General features: G+C 42.9%; 1 long non-coding RNA gene across 1 annotated transcript; it reads left to right on the top strand.

The window, feature by feature from the left end:
- Positions 1-4,499: 4,499 nt before the first annotated feature.
- LOC133239669 (uncharacterized) lies at positions 4,500-10,510 on the top strand. The gene is made up of 2 exons (XR_009733926.1): positions 4,500-4,865; positions 10,252-10,510. It is a non-coding gene; the product is annotated as an uncharacterized LOC133239669 (long non-coding RNA).
- The last annotated feature ends 10,026 nt before the right edge of the window (positions 10,511-20,536 follow it).

Here is a 20,536-nt window from a genome sequence, read left to right as displayed (position 1 = left end):
AGCACTATTTACAATAGCTAGGACATGGAAGCAACCTAGATGTTCACTGACAGACAAACGGACAAAGAAGATGTGGTACATATACAATGGAATATTACTCAGCTATGAAAAGGAACATATTTGAGTCAGTTCTAATGAGGTGGACGAATCTAGAGCCTATTATACAGAGTGCATGGGTTTTTAAAAAGCATTTTACTTATCAAATAAATAAGCCAAATTTATTTGAGTTGGGTCTTGACCTCCTTTGTGGCACACTTGCTTCTCTCTAGTTGCAGTGTGGGCTTAGCTACCCTGTGGCCTGTGGGATCCTAGTTCCCTGACCAGGGATCGAACCTGCATCCCATGCATTGCAAGGCAAGGGATATTCTTAACTACAGGACCACCAGAGAAGTCCCTAAATTTGTATGGTGTTAAGCCACTAAGTTTGTGGTCACCTGTTGCAGCAGCAGCAGGAAACTCATCCACAGAAGGGAGAGCATGGTTCTGGAGGTGGAGTCTGGTGTTAGTCAGGAACCAAGGCACAGCCAGCTGGCTGTAGACCCTGCTTGGGGGAACCCCTCCTTTCCCACTGCAGCCATGACATTCAGGGGCAGCTGTCAGTGATGGTGCTCCAAGCTTTAGTTCTAGGGGTACATGCTGGGTCCTGGGATTAATGAGAAGGGTCAGTCACTCTGCAACTCCACAAGCAGACCATCTTTCCCACCATGTCCTGCAGAAATAGGGCACTTGCGGTGGAGGGGCCCTGCTGTCTGGGAGCCGTCAGCAGACAGGTCAGCTGAAGGGTCCAGGGGCGGGTGCTGAGTATTCCCTCCGGGCAGCTTGAGTCCCCGGGGTTGGCGGACAGGCCACTATAGGGTGCTCCCCCAGCCTCCACTTCCACCTCACAGACACTAAGCTAAAAACCAGTCAAGGAGAGGAGAAAGGAAAGGGTTGTCAGAGTTCCAGGAATGCCACTGAATGAACAGGGGGTAAATGTGTCTGTCGTTAAATCAGAAAAGGTCTATTTCTGGAACAAGAGCTCAAGAGGAAGCCCTCACGCCACACTGTCGATGATGATGGTTTAAAATGCCATCAATCTAACAAGCTATTAAGCAGAACACATCCCATCTTGCTCACTTGAGAGCTGCACCTTCATAAGAACAATTTAAATATTTGCTGAAATTTTAGATATATGCTAAACATTAACACATTAAAATAAATATCATATGTTAAAATTTGTTTGACTGTACTTTTTACATGACAGGAAGTTGGCAAAACATCAGAGATGACCAAATGTTATTCTTGTGTATATGTACACATACAGCTGATGGGTCACTACTCATGGACGCTAAGTAATAGAGCAGAGATGCGTAATTCGTAAATTATACACTGATGGCATAAAGTTTACATTTCTTGTTTTTATTTAAGCAAAATTATTAATTCTATTGTCATAGTAAAGATTTTCACCTAACTTACATATTATATGGAATAATGCCACATTAGACCTGTCTTGAGTAATCATAGTTCTTAGTTTTTTATTATTTTCAAATTGGAGAAACTTTGTGAGTTATTTAATAGTAACTCCAAGAGTGGTCAATAAACTTCAAGCAATAGTTTGAGTCCGAAATGAATTGTGAATTGTACATATCACGTTCACATATTATGATGGAATCAAATATGATAAAAAGGTGGTTCAGTGGTAAAAAGAATCTGCCTGCCAATGCAGGAGATGTAGGAGACACTGGCTCGATCCCTGGGTCCAGAAGATCACCTGGAGAAGGAAATGACAACCCACTCCAGTATTCTTGTCTGGAGAATTCCATGGACAGAGAAGCCTGATGGGCTATGATGGGGTCGCAAAGAATCGGACACTGCTGAACAACTAAGCACAGTTAGCGATTTTAGTCATCTCTTAAAGCAGTGTCTAGATTTATTCAATATTTCTTAATTCCTTTTTTCAACTTTTTCAGTGCTGGGATATTCTAAAGAAAACTGAAAATATCACTAAGTGACTTAACTTTTTAAGATCTATACTTCTTTCAGATCTCTATTTCTTATTCCATTAATGACCAGAAAATATTCTCTATGGAAAATAACTTGGGAATTATTTTTATGTAGATATTCATAGTTATCCCATTATTTTTTTAGTACTAATTTCGTTATAATTAATGAAATGCCACATATTTCACAAGTATTTTTTTTAATTAATGATTAAAAAATGAAGTAGCTACACACACTATTCTTTTATTTTCGAACCTTCTGATAATATTGTTGAGAGAAAACAATAATATATACCAAGCAACAGTGGATAATGCAAACTCAAGATTATTTCATTTTCCACCCATTTGCTTCTTTTGGTAGAGCTTCTGTTGTTTTGCTTAACTCTTCTCATATTTTGTTTAAATTAAATCTAGTTGCTAGAACAGCAATTAGTTGGCATTCCCATTGTATGCATGAGGAACCTTATAAAGTCAAATTCGATATACGTTTGATGAAGCTGTTTCCATTTGGGGAAGATCCAGAAAATACTTTTTATACTTGCTTAATTATTCTGAAGGACACATCGCTAGGGACCAACTTGAGATCATGCGTCCTAGTAACAAATCCCTACTGTGGGCTACGTGTGGAATGCTTCTGAATTTTTTACGGAATTCTGGCCCATACACCCTTTTGCTTACCAACTCTGTTTGTGCCAATTTCGTAAACTTACTCTCAACCATCTTTCAAATCAATGCCTAAGATTGAAAGTTCTTCTTCTAGTTTCTTAAAAAAAAAAAACAAACCTGTACTTCTAGGTATGAAAACAATGCAATATGTTCCTGTTTTCTTCTTCAGCAACACACATAGCAGGTGTCTGTTGTTCAATATGACTTTTGTCGGTGGCTCCAGTGGCAGCTAGTTGCACTGAGTAATGCTTGCTTATGTTTTCATGGTATATATGAATGATTCTCTCACTTTGTTTTCTGATACATTAATAATTTAATTTAAAATTATCCACCCTAGATAGGGATTGCTTGTTTTATTACTTTTAACCGTCTTACAGTTTTGGCCATTCTAACATAAAAATTGGAATTATTTCTAGTAAACCTAGAAAAATCGTATTGCGTTCTGTAAATATTGTGCTATTATTGCCATAAAAAGTGCCATAACTCTTGGACACAACAGAATATTTTTTCAGAACATCACAACAGAGTTCTAAATGGGTGTTTACTTGCCTTGTTGACCACGATTGGTCGTTTGCTATTTATTCAGCCCACTTTTCAATTTTTGGTGCTTGCATGTGCATTCTTTTTCATACGTGTATGAGTGACACTTATATAGTTTTGGAAAATCCAAATGCTTTTGGTCACAAATAACTTCAAAGGTGATCTTGAAAATCAGTTGTAAATTATATAACACTTTATGTAACAGCATGCTCTGTCTTTCTCCTTGGACTATGAAAACCTGCTTTTAGAGGTTCTTTTTCCATTTGAAAGAACTTTGGTGTAAAATTAAACACTGAGTTTGCTGCCATACTCATCCAATGAAAAATTGAATTAGCTGATTTGAATTGGATTGTGTTTTGCTAGAAATATTCTTTTGTAATCAAAGTGGGATTTGATGCCAATTTTAGGATCATCCTACGATAAGTGAGTGACACTCCAGAGAGTTCATCTTTCTCATCCAATTTGCTGATGTCGTGAATGGATTTTTCTGCATCTTGCAATGGACAGACCAGAACTGCACCTGCTGCTTCTGAGTTGTGAATTCATTATGAACAATCCTCTTTTTCATTCTTATTGCTTTGATCAGCGATTGAGTCTTCATGTAGTAAAGAATATGAGGTTTCAGGGATTTCATCTAAGCTCTTGAAGTTGTGAATTTTATTTGAATAATTCTCTGGCTCATCTTCATCGTTTGATCAGTAATTAAAACTTTATTAAATATAGAATTAATAATATCTAACTAGTAAATTTTGGATGGGTTATACCTGTCACAGGCATCCCTGGTAGCTCGGCTGATAAAGAATCTGCCTGCTATATGGGAGACCCTGGTTTGATTCCTGGGTTGGGAAGGTCCCCTGGAGAAGGGATAGGCTACCCACTCCAGTATCCTTGCTTGGAGAATCCCCATGGGCAGAGGAGCCTGGTGGACTATAGTCCATGGGGTCGCAAACAGCTGGACACAACAGAGTGACTAAGCATGCACATGGACTTCTCATTTTATTAGTATTATTTTTAGCTTAAAAAATTTTAAATAGGCCATTTATTCAAAGGTATTCTATTTATTTTTTCTTTTCAGTTTTTTTCTGAGCTCTATTTTTTCTTTTTTTTGTTCCTATCATGATCTTGCCTTATATTTATTCTCAATGTTTCAAAGATTAAAAATAAAATGTAGTTGTACTTAAAGTAAAAACAATTTACATATATTTATATCAAAAATGAAATGAAAGCAAATGTGACAAAAATCAACATTTTCCACGTTACTAAGTTACTTTCTTTTAAAATAGTAAAAATCTCTATTAAAATCCAAGGGGGAAATGGAAAATATCATTAATGACTATAAAAAGTGAAACTATTTCTAAAGTTGAACTTTTATATAACTTTGCAAATTTAGCTAATCATATTAGATAGTTTACAAATGCAGGATTACTTTCAATTCTAGCGTTCAATATGCAGTCGCAAGCACAGGAGTTGATACCATGCTTCTTCTTGTTATATCTAGATCCATATATGTGCATATTTAAGAGTATTATGAATTATTTCACTATTGCAAAATGTTTTTCAGTGCATCTGGTTCACAAATTGGAAGAGGAACAGGAAAATGGACTCTCAGCCTCACAAAGAATGCTTCATTATACCAGAACCTCCTGTGTTTGTCCTGTCCAGGAGAAAGCATTTGACAAGGTAATTAATTAGTAGTTTATCTTACCTAAGCATTTCTGCTGCTCAGATCCTCCCCTCTTCTGAAGCTGTGTCTATTTCTGACATCTACAGGTAGAACCCCAAAACTTATGGCATTTGAGCTCTGATACTTTTTGTTTCACGGACATAGAGCAAGAAATGTATAGATGTGCTTCTCTAGGGCCTGAGCTGTGTTATTCATTTAAGTGGATGCTTAGAGTTGCTGCCGGAACTATACCAGCATCAACTGTCAGAGCGCCAATGACAGAGGCACTGCGTGTTCTTTACAACGTGTGTGTGTGTGTGTGTGTGTGTGTGATGTGCACAGCCCTCAGAACTGTGGCTTTCCTGGTAGCTCAGAAGGCAAAGAATCTGCCTGCAGTGTTGGAGACCTGGGTTCGATCCCTGGGTCGGGAAGATCCCCTGGAGAAGGGAATGGCAACCCGTGTCCATATTCTTGCTTGGAAAAGTCCATTGATAGAGGAACCTGGAATGTTACAGTCTGTGGGGTCACAAAGAGTTGGACACGACTGAGTGACTAACACTTTCACTTTCAGAATTTCAGAGGCCCCAGAACAGAGGCCCCTCTGGCCTGAAACTAAGGGTGGCGCTGACCCTAAATACTTTTATGGATGGAGAGATTTGGGAAACAAGGTTTTTAGTCTTTTCATCCATCAATCCATCCATCTTTTCTTCCATTCATTTACTCAAAACAAAAACAAAACCACAGAAACTACTCTTTGAAACCTCCTGTGTACCCGGTGGGCTTCCCAGGGTGCTGGTGGTAGAGAACCTGCCCGCCAGTGCAGGATACATAAGAGACACAGGTTTCATCCCTGGGTGGGGAAGATGCCCTGGAGGAGCCTGGACAGAGGAGCCTGGAGGGCTGCAAAGGGTCAGACACGAGCGAAGTGACTTAGCGCATGCACGCGTGCACCAGGTACTGAGCTAGGTGCTGGAGTCCCAGCCTGGGCCTTTGAGAACCCTTTTGGGGGAAGAAAATAGGCAAGGCTGAATGGATGGGTAACTTGGAGATGTTCTTGAGAGTGGGAGATCTCCAGGAAGAGAAGAGGGAGAAAAAAAGAACTATTCAGAGTGAATAGTCTGTGCAGATGTATGGATTCATGAAAGGGCTTTGATGTCTAGGTTTCAACATGGCTTGATAGCAGGGTTCCAGGAAGCCAGGAATACACAATGAATCTAGACAGGTATACAGTTGGAGCCTTGTTTTGAATGGCCTTGTTGCCAGGTGAAGGAGTTTGTACCTTATCCTACAGACATGAGCAATACGTGATCGTAGTGTTGGGGAGGAAAGGCTTTTACCTTCTTATGTGAAATGCCGGGGTCCTGCAAACTAAAATCACAAAATCCAGATTAGCAAAAGAAAAAACAGATTTAACTAGCTACATACAGGAGAGTTCACAAAGAAATGTGACTCAAGGAGGTGGTTAGAATTCACGGCTTGTACACCAGCTTATCTTACTCAGCCCCCCAGGTGGTGCTAGTGGTAAAGAACCCGCCTGCCGATGCAGGAGACGGGACAGGGGCTTGATCCCTGGGTTGGGAAGGCATGGAGGAGGGCATGGCAACCCACTCCTGTATTTTTGCCTGGAGAATCCCATGGACAGAGGAGCCTGGTGGGCTATGGTCTATAGGGTCACAAGGAGTTAAACACAATTGAGGCAACTTAGCTCTCAGCATTCAGGGGATGGGATGGGGCAGAGGGGCCCTTCTGGGAGAACAAATGACTTCTTAGAAGCAGTGGGAAGGGCATTTTCAGAAAAGCAGATGACTTTTTGGAAAGATACATGGGCCCTTAGGAGAATAGATGGGAGACATGATAGTCTTGTGACAGTGTCTGTTTGGGTCAGAGAAAGGAAGATTAGAGCTGCTGTAGGAGAGGGGATTTATGACCACTGAGTTCTTTGGGGAGGCTCTGCTTTTAGGCAGATAAGGGATTTCAGGAACTCAGATGCCTCAGCGCAAAGTAAATTGATAGTGGTTTATTGTGAACCCCTTCAACAGTATGGAGATTGCCTTGGAATGGCAGAGAACAGAGAAACCTAGAAGACCCCCCAAGAGACTGTGATGCATTCAGGAAAGAGATTTTGAGGCCTCGATCAGTGATTCTTAAAGTGCAACGTGCACACGTCACATCTGGGAATCTTGTTAACGCAGGTTCTGATTCCGAAGGTCTGGGGTGGGACCTGAGGGTTTGTCTACATTTCTATCGTGCTCCCAGTTGCTGCCGAAGCCAGTGGTCCGTGGACCATTCTAAACAGAAGGGCTTTCGTCAGAGCAGGAGGTGGGGATGGGAACAGAAAAGATTCTTGCCTTCAGCCACACAATAGACTCATCTGGCCGGTATCCCAAGCAGTCACAGCCAAACCTTTGCGGGTGGGGCTAGGTATCAGTGTCTTATAAAGCTCCCCAGGTGGTTAAAGCTGCAGGCAAGGTTGAATGGCCTTGTCTCTGAGCCAGTATCAGCAGATTACCCTTCCATAAGCCACACCATTCCCATCCCTGTACATTAAGTTCTCTGGCTGTTAATGTCAGAGCTGATTCCTGGCAGCATGCTTAGAATGGCTTTGGGGAACTGAAAGAGGAGTTGAAGACAAACAGCAACAAGATAGAAATTGTGACTATTCTATCTCCATCTTTTTTGTTGTTTTTGATTTTGCTGTCTCATGGAGTGAAAAAGCAGAAACAAACATCTTCTGTTGTTTACCATGATTGGATAAACATCCTTGAACCATGAGCTGCTACTGCTGTCCACAGAAGACTGAGCTAGACAAAAAGCAAGCATGAAAAAAAAAATTGTTTTCCTTCGTGTTAAAGAATGTCAGTTGCTTTTTCTAATTACAAAAATTATACAGGCTGATGGTAAAAACTTTCAGACATGATGGACAGGTAAAACCCAGAAAGGGGGCAGTCCCCAGTATCAAGCTGTTTTATTTTAATTTCCATTTAAATAAAAGAACTCAACCCAAAAGGAAGGCGCTGAAGCTCCAACACAATTGGAACTGAAAACAGCATTCTTGTCAAGATTCCATGGCATCAGCCCATTAGCTGTTCATCCTCCGAACTTTCTCGAACGTGAAACAACTCTCATCATCTCACCTGGAGCGATCACTACTTAATGGTAGTGATTAACTCTCCAGCTCAGAAGGCAACTGGTTATTAAATAACAACCTCCTGCCATGTTATCTTTCTCCAAAACAATGCACTCACAAACCCCCGTGTTCTCTTCGCTCCAGCAGTGCCATGGCTCCAGGGCAGGTGCACGAATGGATTCATCCCCAGGCAGGCACCTCCAGCCAGCAACTCTCTCTAGAGGTTTAGGAATATGTTGCAACAATTTCTAAATGGGGAGTGATTAAACTTCCTTTCTGTGGTTAAAAACTCACAAGTTCCTGCTATTGATGAAAGGTTAAATCATAAATCTGTTAATGGAATTAAAGAAATATAGATTAATTTTAAAGCATTGATTGGCACAATTGTGGGACATCTGGGGGAAGCTATTAATATTAAAATTCTGCAAATTCCTGAGTATGCAAGAGGAAGACTGGAAGGAGCGGCACGTAGGCTGCAGAACAAGGTGGCAGAGTCCATTAATCCAAGATGGAAACAGAACCTTGGGACTGAGGTCCATGCTGGGTTAGGACAAGCATACCTGTAGGAAGCCTGTTCATTTCATTCGAACTAAAGGGACACGGGTCACTTTGGAAGTATCTGTCTCAAAACAACTGGGACCTGAGGTGCAGTGAATGAATGAAAGGGGGTGGGGTGAGATAGCTGGTGATCTGGCTCACATGATAATTTAACAGTGAGATGATAATTTATTGAGTGATGGGGAGTATTATCATGGAGGTCCATAGATGGAATATTTTAGCCAAAAATTAAGCTTTCAAGTTTCTCATGTTTCTTTATTTCCCCACGTAAGGTCAAGAGGCAAGTTTCATCAGTTGAAATCTATCAAATCTAGTCCCTTTTCCTATTCAATAGCCCTTCTCTGCACCCCATTGTTTCTTTTGATGCAATTAATCCCACTCACCTTCCTGGTGTGTCCTGAGCTCTCCAGCTATACTCATCAGAAGCGCTCCCCAGGAACAGCCCACCAGCAGTGAAGTAAATTTTCAAGTTGAGTTCTGTTTCCCGCAGTGCCTATCACTCTTGTGAGGGGATTTCGTTCCCTTTTGATTAACGATGCCATTTTGCTTGGAAGAGCTGACCTACTGATTCAGGATGAGGAATTCAGGAGCTCACATTGTAGTGAATGGTTTTCACCTTTCGGGTGCTCTTTATTTACTCTTCAGAGTCCTGTTGATGTTTGAGAATACAAAATGCTCCCCGTTCGCCCATTTCTCATCTTTCTGAGCTATTGTTTCACTTTGGAAGCATTTGTGAAGCCATTCAAGCCACAGTGATGCTGATTTTATAAATAAATTGGGATCAAAATATGAAGGAGTATGTCCCTGTTAGGGAAAGGGGAAAAGGGCCATATATTTTTAGATCCACTCTAATCAACCACAACTACCTGGTTAATTCAGGTAGAAATGGGGTCTCTTTCCAACTAAATGATCCAGGTAATTTAGGCTGTGAACTTTGGTGTGCTCTGATAGACACTGATTATAAATGACTCATACATTACTAAATGACCAATTAATAAATGACTCATCCAGTGATAACTAAATACTTTGAAAAAAATTATTCCCACCAGAAGTCTTGATTTCTTACTATTTATGATGATAATCATAAACTCATCATGAAAGCACTCGAAGTATATTGCTACATGGAAGATGCAAGTTGCAGAATAATGTACATAATATGCTACCATTTATGATAAAAGTAGGAGGAAAATAATATATGTTTGCATTGGATTGTAAATGCTTTAAAATCTCTGCAAAGAAAAGGAAACAAAAACAGGGACTTCCCTGGTGGTCTAGCAGTTAGGACCCTCCGCTCCCATTGTAGGGGGCCCGGGTCTGGTCCCTGGTCAGGGGAACTAGATCCTGCATGCCAACCAAGAGTTCTCGTGCTGCAACTAAAGACCCCACATGCTTCAACCAAGACCTGGTGCAGCCAAGTGAAGCAATTAATTAATTAAAAGAAACAAAAATAAATGCAAATCTAATAATGCTTATCCTCTATTGGGAGCGATGAGGAACTGGCATCTTTTAGGAATTTTTTTTTTTAACATTGAAGTATATGAATGAATAATTTGGCAAAAAACAATAATTTTTTAAATTTAAAGACCTTCATACAAAGTAATTGGTGACGAGTGACTAAACGAAGGAGTGTCATCTTTAGGTACTCTGGCACTTGTTCCTTGCCCAAAGGGAACAATGAGGCAGAAACAAGGGCTAATGCATTTGCCTTCTCTCCCCAGCAACTCAAGAAGAAAACCTGACCATCGAGCCCGAGGTGGCAGGAAAAACTCCAATCACACAGAATGTTGCTAGCCAGCCTATGGACTGCATACCCCCAAATCTGGTGTTGTGATGTCCACTCAAAATGGCTTAAATGAACATTTTTTTGATGTATATATAATAATCTCGAATTTTAATATACAAAAACCCATTTAATTATATCCTTTAAATTTTATGGTTATGGGAGGTGCATCTCAGTAAAGCTGTTTAAAAAAATCAGAAACACCTGCTTTTCTTCTCAATTGTTGTAAGCTCTTTGAACACACTTATGTACCAATGCCTTTAGGAGAGTTGGCTCAGCAGGGTTCATATTTGGTGACTGAATGATGATTCACATTCAGTTCAGTTCAGTTCAGTTGCTCAGTCATGTCCGACTCTTTGTGACCCCATAGACTGCAGCACGTCAGGCTTCCCTGTCCATCACCATCTCCTGGAGCTTGCTCAAACTCATGTCCGTTGAGTTGGTGATGCCATCCAACCATCTCATCCTCTGTCGTCCCCTTCTCCTCCTGCCTTCAATCTTTCCTAGCGTCAGGGTCTTTTCCAATGAGTTAGTTCTTCGCTTCAGGTGCCAAAGTATTGGAGTTTCAGCTTCAGCATCAGTCCTTCCAATGAACACTCAGGACTGATTTCCTTTGGTATTGACTGGTTTAGTCTCCTTGCAGTCTAAGGAGCTCTCAAGAGTCTTCTCCAACAGCACAGTTCAAAAGCATCAGTTCTTCAGTGCTCAGCCTTCTTTATGGTCCAACTCTCACATCCATGCATGACTATGGAAAAACCATAGCTTTGACTGGACGGACATTTGTCTGTCTAGTCACATTAATGATTCACATTAGCTATATAGATAGTTCAAATTCAACTACTAATTCTCTCTGGCTTATATTGGAAATCACCTCTGTATCATTATCTGGATCTCCATTTCAGGAATCTTTTTTTTTTCCTCTTACAGTTTTTTTGGTTAAAAACAAAAATAGAAACCATTTTATGTCTCCTCTTATGAAGAAATCATAACTCAACAGTAAAAAAAAAAAAAATCAAGTAACCTAACTTAAAAATGGGCAAAGGGCCTTATGAGACATTTTTCTGAAGACAATATACAAATGATTAACAAGCATATAAAAAGATGCTCAACATTACCAATCATCAGGAAAATGCAAATCAAATCCACAATGAGATATCACCTCTCATCCATCATGATGCCTACTATCAAAAACTCAGAAAATAACAAGTATTGGCAAGGATGTAAAGATACTAGAACCCTTGAACTCTGTTGGTGTGATTGTAAAACGGTGCAACCACTATGGAAAACAGTACGGAGGCTCCTCAAAAAAAAGTGAGCCCCCAAATGATCTAGCCATCTCACTTCTGGGTATGTACCCAAAAGAATTGAAAGCAGGGTCTGAAGAGATGTTTGGGGACCCAGTTCAGAGCAGCACTGTTCACCGTATTGAAAAGACGAAAGCAGCCCAAGTGTCCACTTACAGATGAAAGGATCAAAAACATGGGATGCATTCATACAATGGAATATTATTCAGCCTTAAAAAGGAGGGAACACCTGTCACACACTACAGTGTGGGGATACGCCTTGAGGACATTCTGCCGGGTGAAATGAGCTGGTCGTGGAAAAACAAATACTGCATGGCTCCATGTATAGGAGAGATCTAAACTAGTAAAATTCATAGAAACAGACAGCAGAATGGTGGTTTTCAGGGACTAGGACAGGAGAAAAGGGAAGTTGTTTACTGGATGTAGAGATTAATTAGATGAAAACAGTCTGGAGGTATCTTTTACAGCAATGTAAAAATACTTAACACTACTGTGCTGTACACTTTAAAATGGTGAAGATGGTAAATTTTATGAGCTTTTTACCAAATAAGAAAAGAAATCATCTTTAAGGTTATAAAAGTTTGCTTATTGGTGAAGCTTAGTGATTAGGTACATGGAGGTTCATTATGCTACTGTCTCAATTTTAGAGTGCTTGAATTCTCTGTTTAAAAAAAAAAAGGTAATTGAGAAATCTGGATTTCTGAAACACCCAAGAGGTTTGAGGATATGTGAGCCTGGACTGAAACACTGGTTTGCTCATGGGTCACTTTCAGCCACACAGAGAAAGAAGGGAGTTCAGCTCTGCCCGTCAGACCCTGGACCAAACTGGTAGGAACCTAGTCCGCAACAGCAGGCAGCCCGGTTTTACTTCTCAGGTTCCTCTAACACACAACAGTAATCTGCACATCACCCTAACTCTGCAATTCTCTATGAGAGAGATGTAAATATACTGATCCTAGGACATGTATTTCTGATCTATTTTATTTACATTCTCTATGTTACCTGCTACCTGATTAAATGTCTCTGCCTCCCTTCCTGGAACCGGCAATATCAACAGTCTTGATGTTTTATTAAGCTTTTCAAACATGCCATTGATCCCCCAGCCTGAATACGTTGCTTTGTTACCATGGCTTTAGTCCCAGTGCAGCTTCCGGGGATATTTGCCAGAATATTCTTGGATTCATTTGTAATCCATTTAGTAACTTACATTTGAAGGATAATTGTTTGTGTAATATATTAACCACATTATTATGCCTGTTGATGCTACCTTGGTGAGCTGGTGAATTCTATAAAAGGAACAATAAATAACAATATAAAGTTAACCAAATATGGAAGATTGAGAGGCTAGGCGAGCTTTTATCTGGGGTATCTCTACATTATGCCCAAGTTCCAGATAAAAACGGAAGTGATTGCACAAATGGATTTTTTTTTTTTTAACCTGCTGCCAAATGTCTACACATTTGGACAGATCACAGAGAGATGGATTATTTTGAGTGATGTGGACACAGATGTGACCATGGACAATTGAAAGAAGACTTGACTCAGGAGATAATAAAGGTGATGTTGAAGAGAAAGTCACAGGGAAACAAGTTTAGGAAATAAGAATATATTATGAGAGGATAAAATGCCAGAAAGTAATAGTGAAGAGATATTTGACATGTACGGGCTTCCCTGGTAGCTCAGTTGGTAAAGACTCTGTCTGTAATTCAGGAGACCCCAGTTCAATTCCTGGGTTGGGAAGATCCCCTGGAGAAGGGAAGAGCTACCTCTCCAGAATTCTGGTCTGGAGAATTTCATGGACTGTATAGTCCATGGGGTCATAAAGTATTGGACACGACTGAGTGACTTTCACTTTCATTTGACATATACACACACAGTCACACAATGTTGAACTTAGAAAAAGCAGGATTCTGGGACAGGGAGGATTTAATTTGAATCCCATATAATTTACATTAGTCTCATGAACTTCTTTACTGGGGCGGGGGTAGGATGAGAGGCATGGAAAGCATTTCTAAGTGCAATATTCCTCCCTGTTTGGATAGCTGACTGACCTCTCGACACTGGCTCATGAATTTCTAGCCCTTGAGTTATGAGTCTGAAATACAAATTGTCCCCCCAAATAATAATAGAAACAAAGTGTATGCCATTTGGTGTGGTATTTCATTTCTGAGGCCAGCCTTTGATCTCTGCAGCATATTGAGAAATCAAGTTACTGGGTGTCTTTTTTTTCCCACTTCAGCCATTTGTCACATATGCCGTAAAAATCTGAATTGTCCCTCTTGATCTTTATCACAGCTCACTATTTGCTTTGATCTCTGCCTCTGTGTATGACATTTGTGCATGGTTTCCCCGTTTAATTGTCTGACTTTGGGTTGCTATTTTAGTTTAAAAGTTAAGAATTGTTTTGTATGGATGTGAGAGTTGGACTATAAAGAAAGATGAGTGCCGAAGAATTGATGCTTTTGAACTGTGGTGTTGGAGAAGACTTGAGAGTCCCTTGGACTGCAAGGAGATCCAATCAGTCAATCATACAGGAAATCAACCCTGAATATTCATTGGAAGGGCTGATGCTGAAACTCCAATACTTTGGCCACCTGATGTGAAGAGCCAACTCATTGGAAAAGACCCTGACGCTGGGAAAGATTGAAGGCAGGAGGAGAACGGGACAAAAGAGGATGAGATGGTTGGATGGTATCACTGACTCCATGGACATGAGTTTGAGTGAACTCTGGCAGTTGGCAACGGACAGGGAGGCCTGACGTGCTGCAGTCCATGGGGTTACAAGGAGTTGGACGTGACTGAGCGACTGAACTGAACTGAATATCCTCAAGTCAATAATCCAGGTAAATCATTGGATTTCCCAGTGACACCTGGTCAGTGAGGTCAGCAACGTCGGCCTCCATGCAGTTTTTTCATGTATGTGAATTTCTGAGTTGAAAGGAGATGCGTCTCATGGAAAGTTCATGACGTGGTCTTGTGTCTCAGTTGCCAGGATCTGTATAGCAGACCCCGAGGCTGTACACCAAGCACACACCTCATTTCTCGCAGTCGGTCCAGTGCACGTCCCTCAGTTTACCTCCTCCCATGTGGTCACCCATGAGGAGGGAGGAATAGAAAGAGGTATGAGGTGTGCGCGTGCAGCCCGCCTACTCTGGCGATCTTTGTGCACATTTCCTGGCTAGTGGCGCCTTCAGAACCCACCGTTCCACCCCCTAAAGTGGTGTCAGGTTCTCACCTGGGGCTTTGAAATTGCATGTATCAGGGAAAGGGGATAGACATTTCGGGGGCACCATCCATCCATCCATCTGTCCCCACCATCACATATGGGAAGCTGGGACCTAAGATGCTTCCCTCTTTCTGGGCTTTTTAAGACTTTTACTTTTTTTTCTTAGTTCTGTAGTAGCAAGGCACCTGGGGCTCTCCCAGCTCAGAGTTCATGCTTGTGTCTTCAGGTTCATAGTCCAACTTTGCTTCAGTAAAGGCAAATGGGAAATGCTGGGAGGCAATGGTTGGAGGGAGCGAGAAGGCTGGGGAACTGAGACGTGTTCACAGAGCACCTGAGAATGCAGCTGAGTCCGCAGAGCAGTTAGAGGAGGCTAGTGACAGGGGTGAGCACCCTCCGGAGAAGAGGACCCCAGTGTGGTGGTTTTCCCCACCCCAGTCTCTGGCATCCAGCTCAGCATCCTGAAGGTGTGTGGAGGGGAGTGGAAAGTCATGTCCACCCTTGAGGATGGGCCCCCTTCCGTCCTCCAGGGCAGGAGGGTCTTAAAAGCAGAACGGGGTTTTCCAGGAGCAGCATCCATGGTGGCCCTAACCCAGCAGGCACCCCACATGTGGGACGGAGGCAGACCCTTCCTCTGGGGCACGTGTCACCAAGTGATGATCACGGGTTGGCAGATATCGGCTTGGTGTCTGTTGGCCTGGCACATAGAAGGTGGTTGATGAAAATTTGTTGAACAAATGAGTAGAAGACCATTTTTACTGGGGGAGCTGAGAAAGACCCTCAGCGTGGCCGTGGAGGGAGGCAGAGGCCCCCGAGTGAGAGAGGTGAGGCTCGTTTGAGGCACGAGGCAGATCCTCACGGAGGACCCGAATCAGTCACAAGTGGGCGGTTCAGTGGGAACAAGAGGAGGAGGTCAAATGAGCCGGGTTCAGACTGGCAGGTAGGAGAGGCGGAGTCAGGGGGTGGGGGGAGGCAGCGGGCAGGTGTAAAGAACGGAGCTGGGCAGGGAGGAATCAAACCTGGACTTCTGGGGACTTCCCTGGTAGCTTAGTGGTTAAGAATCTGCCTGCCAATGTGAGAACATGGGTTCAGTCCCTGGGTCGGGAAGATTCCACCTGCCACAGAGCACCTAAGCCCCTGTGCCACAACTACTGAGCTGGTGTGCCACCATGACTGAAGCCTGCCCTCCTTGAAGTCACACACTGCAAGGACTGGGCCTGTGCCCACTGCAACGAAAAGCCCACACACCGCAAAGGAGAGTAGCCCCTGCTCACCACAACTATAGGAAGCCTGTTCACAGCAATGAAGACACAGTGCAACCGAAAATTAATTAATTAAAAAATACCCCCGAACTTCCTGGTATGAAGGCTTCAGGACAGGGAGGGTATGAAGAAGGAGGAACAAAGAAAAAGAAAGAGAAGTGAGAAGGAATGGGGAGGAAAGAGGAAGAGGAGGACACGGGAGAAGGGAAGGAATGAAGAGAGAAAGGAGAGAGGGAAGAAAGATGGGAGGGAGGGAGGAGAGAAGAGAAGGAAGAGGTGGAGAGGAAAATTTCCTCCTCTCCTGTTCAGGCCAGGAGGACATGCTTATTTTATAAAGCATCACAGAAGGTGAAGGAAAACAAATAGTGGAAGAAGGGGAGCCGCTGATCTGTGATCTGGCGTGGGGGAAGAGCCGCCACGGATCCATAATGAAGGCGGGAGATTGACAGCGGAGAGATGGGCCGGGCAGAGGGGTATAAATAGGAGCTCCGGCTTATTTGTAACTTTCATTTTTAGGTAAGGATGATTGGCACATGGATGGCTTGGATGAAGGGAGCCCCCTGATCTTTAACTTGCAGGTCACATGGAGAAAACTTGGAGAAAGCGCTCCGACATGGAGATGTCAACTTGAGTGACAGCCCCGTGCGAGGTGCTTGCACTGGCTGCCTCCTTTACATGCATCACTTCACAGAAATGATGACTGCCATTTGAACAGAAAGACATCCTTCCCGACCGGGGTCAGGAAACTGACAGGGCCCACCCATTAATAGAAATAACTGTCATTTAAAATAAAATGCTTGGTGGAAAACTTCAGAAATCTATTAGATAACAGGGGGCCCATGGTCGGGGCACCCATGAATCACGGGTGCTCAGATATGGTGGCGGCGAGTGGGAGACAGTTACACCCCGAGTAGTTGATTCCGCTCGTCGGGTGGCTTCTTCATGCTGACGTGTCAGCCGCTTCTCCTAATTTATTGCCTGCCTGTGTCTTAGTTAGGAGCTTTCCCTGTGGGACGATGGAATCTGAAGGAAAAGAGGAATGACAACATAGTTTTGGATTTGAAGCCTTCTGACAGCAAAAACTCTTTGGTGGTGGAGTTTCTTTGGAGAAGATGCTTTCCTGATAAAATAACAAGCTGTGCTCACTGCTGAGAGAGGCTCAAAGCCCAAGACCTCCTCTAAACTTTCTTGATGTATAATTTTTTTTTGATGCAAATGAAATATTACATTGCATTGAGATATTTTCCTACTAAAGAGGATTATATGATATTTAGGAATTTTTTCTTGAACTTTAAGTAAGTTTCTTAATTAGAGGGTCCTAAACTATATAAGGGGCTTCCCTGGTGGCTCAGTAATACAGAGTCCTCCTACTTATGCAGGAGACATGGGTTCAACTCCTGGGTCAGGTAGATCCCCTGGAAAAGGAAATGGCAACTCACTCCAGTATGCTTCCTTGGAAAATCCCATGGACAGAGGAGCCTGGCAGGCTATATAGTCCCTCAGGTTGCAACAGTTGGACTGGACTTAGCAACTAAACAACAAAATTACACATTAGTGATGATGCTTGATAATATGCTAGCAAGAAATGGTCTTTTATGGCCTATTGCTGGGTGTGTGATGTCTGGCTTGTGCTCAGGCTGATGGTATAAATAGAGAACCTGGGTGTTGTGCCCTCTGTCAATCGTCTCATGAGATATGATCTTTAGAGCAATGGTAAGATGAGTGTTAATGGGACCCTGTTTTACCAGGAGACAGCTGAGGTGCTGAATGGTTAAGGGCTCTCCAAAGAGCAGGCTTCAGCAACACGTGAACCGTGAACTTCCAGATGTTCAAGCTGGTTTTAGAAAAGGCAGAGGAACCAAGGATCAAATTGCCAACATTCGCTGGATCATCGAAAAAGCAAGAGCATTCCAGAAAAACATCTATTTCTGCTTTGTTGACTATGCCAAAGCCTTTGACTGTGTGGATCACAATAAACTGTGGAAAATTCTGAAAGAGATGGGAATACCAGACCACCTGATCTGCCTCTTGAGAAATTTGTATGCAGGTCAGGAAGCAACAGTTAGAACTGGACATGGAACAACAGACTGGTTCCAAATAGGAAAAGGAGTACATCAAGGCTGTATATTGTCACCCTGCTTATTTAACTTCTATGCAGAGTACATCATGAGAAACGCTGGGCTGGAAGAAGCACAAGCTGGAATCAAGATTGCCAGGAGAAATATCAATAACCTCAGATATGCAGATGACACCACCCTTATGGTAGAAAGTGAAGAGGAACTAAAAAGCCTCTTGACGAAAGTGAAAGAGGAGAGTGAAAAAGTTGGCTTAAAGCTCAACATTCAGAAAACAAAGATCATGGCATCTGGTCCCATCACTTCATGGGAAATAGATGGGGAAACAGTGGAAACAGTGTCAGACTTTATTTTTCTGGGCTCCAAAATCACTGCAGATGGTGACTGCAGCCATGAAATTAAAGGACGGTTACTCCTTGGAAGGAAAGTTATGACCAACCTAGATAGCATATTCAAAAGCAGAGACATTACTTTGCCAACAAAGGTCCGTCTAGTCAAGGCTATGGTTTTTCCAGTGATCATGTATGGATGTGAGAGTTGGACTGTGAAGAAAGCTGAGCACCGAAGAATTGATGCTTTTGAACTGTGGTGTTGGAGAAGACTCTTGAGAGTCCCTTGGACTGCAAGGAGATTCAACCAGTCCATTCTAAAGGAGATCAGTCCTGGGTGTTCTTGGAAGGAATGATGCTGAAGCTGAAGCTGAAACTCCAATACTTTGGCCACCTCATGTGAAGAGTTGACTCATTGGAAAAGACTCTGATGCTGGGAGGGATTGGGGGCAGGAGGAGAAGGGGACGACAGAGGATGAGATGGCTGGATGGCATCACCAAGTCAATGGACATGAGTTTGAGTGAACTCTGGGAGTTGGTGACAGACAGGGAGGCCTGGTGTGCTGCAATTCATGGGGTCACAAAGAGTCGGACACGACTGAGTGATTGAACTGAACTGAACTGAAAGAGCAGCCACCCACCTCAGACTCCAGGTAACAGGGCCACCCAGAAAGGCCAGTTTACATCCACCACTTAGATGAGAAACCTGAGGCTCAGAGGTTGTACAGCTGAGAACAGGAATTCATCCATCGTGTATCATGCTTGAAAACCTACTGCAAAGAGCTTTCAAAGAAGACCCTCTCTGTCTTCAGTTGCTCTGTAATGAGTCTCCACAAATGTAGTGACTTAGAAAAACACCCATTATCTCACAGTTTCAAAGGCAGAAGTCCACTGGGCTCAGCTGGGCTTGGTTTAGGATCTCACAAGACAGAAACCAAGGTATTGGTTGGCTGGGCTCTTCTCTAGAGAAGAATCTGCTGTTCAGGTTGTTGACAGAATTCTGTTCCTTGTGGCTGTAGGACTGAGGTCCCCAACCCCTTGCTGACTATTGGCCGGGGTTACTTTCAGCTCATACAGGCTACTCTCCAGTCCTTGCATGTGGCCCTCTCCACCTTCAAAGTCAACAGTGATGCATTGAATCCTTTCTGTGCTTTGAATCTCTCTGATTTTGCTATCTGCCACCAACCAGAGAAAAGTCTCAGATTATATTTAGGTGCAAATGGATACTCTCCCATTATAAGATTAACTGATCAGCAACCTTAATCACAACTGCAAAACCCCTCTGCCACATCACATACCATGATCGTAGGTGCTAGCTCATCATACACATCATATCACAGGGAGGGAACCTGAGAGTGAGGGTCCTCTCGGCATTCTGCCTGTCACAGGTCATGGGCTGGGACTGCTGGCCCTTGAGTACTCAGCCATGTACCCTTAGTTCGGGTGTACGCACTATTTTCTTCCAGGAGGTTGAAGCTGAACCTAGTTCTGCTCAGGGCACTCATAGTTCCTGAGCAATAAAGGATGGCCAGATGGAAAGAACATAGACCCAGGGATCTGGACATCCAGGTTTAGCCCAGGCTCTGCCACTCACTCACTCTGGGACCCTGAATAAGCAGCATCACTATGCTCTCTGTAAGGGATGATTGCTTGAGAATCCAAATACAAATGTCTTTGAAGATCCTACCATGTGCAAATACCCTACTAGGTGATGAGGATGACCCAAGGAAGGAATGAGGCATGTGTTCTGCTCTCAAGGAGCTTATGACCTTGAGTAAGGACACAGGTCACCAGCCAGAGTCCACAGAACCAATTCCCCATCAGTGCCCAGCTAGCCAGTCCTGTTTTCATCCAGCCCCCTGCTCCTATAGATCTGATTGAATTACAGTTTGCCATCTAGGCGGGCCACATCCACCCCCTGGCCGTTCTCATTGCCCAGTCTGCTGGAGCACTCCTTCTCCATGCAATACAGGCTCCTGCCTTGTATCTACATGGCTGTGGAGGGTTGGGGGTAACTTCAGGGCCACAGT

The sequence above is a fragment of the Bos javanicus genome, chromosome 26 (genome assembly GCF_032452875.1).
Source record: "Bos javanicus breed banteng chromosome 26, ARS-OSU_banteng_1.0, whole genome shotgun sequence".
Classification (NCBI taxonomy): domain Eukaryota; kingdom Metazoa; phylum Chordata; class Mammalia; order Artiodactyla; family Bovidae; genus Bos; species Bos javanicus.
The sequence above is the reverse complement of the archived record's forward strand: the minus strand, read 5'-3'. Positions and strand labels throughout refer to the sequence as shown.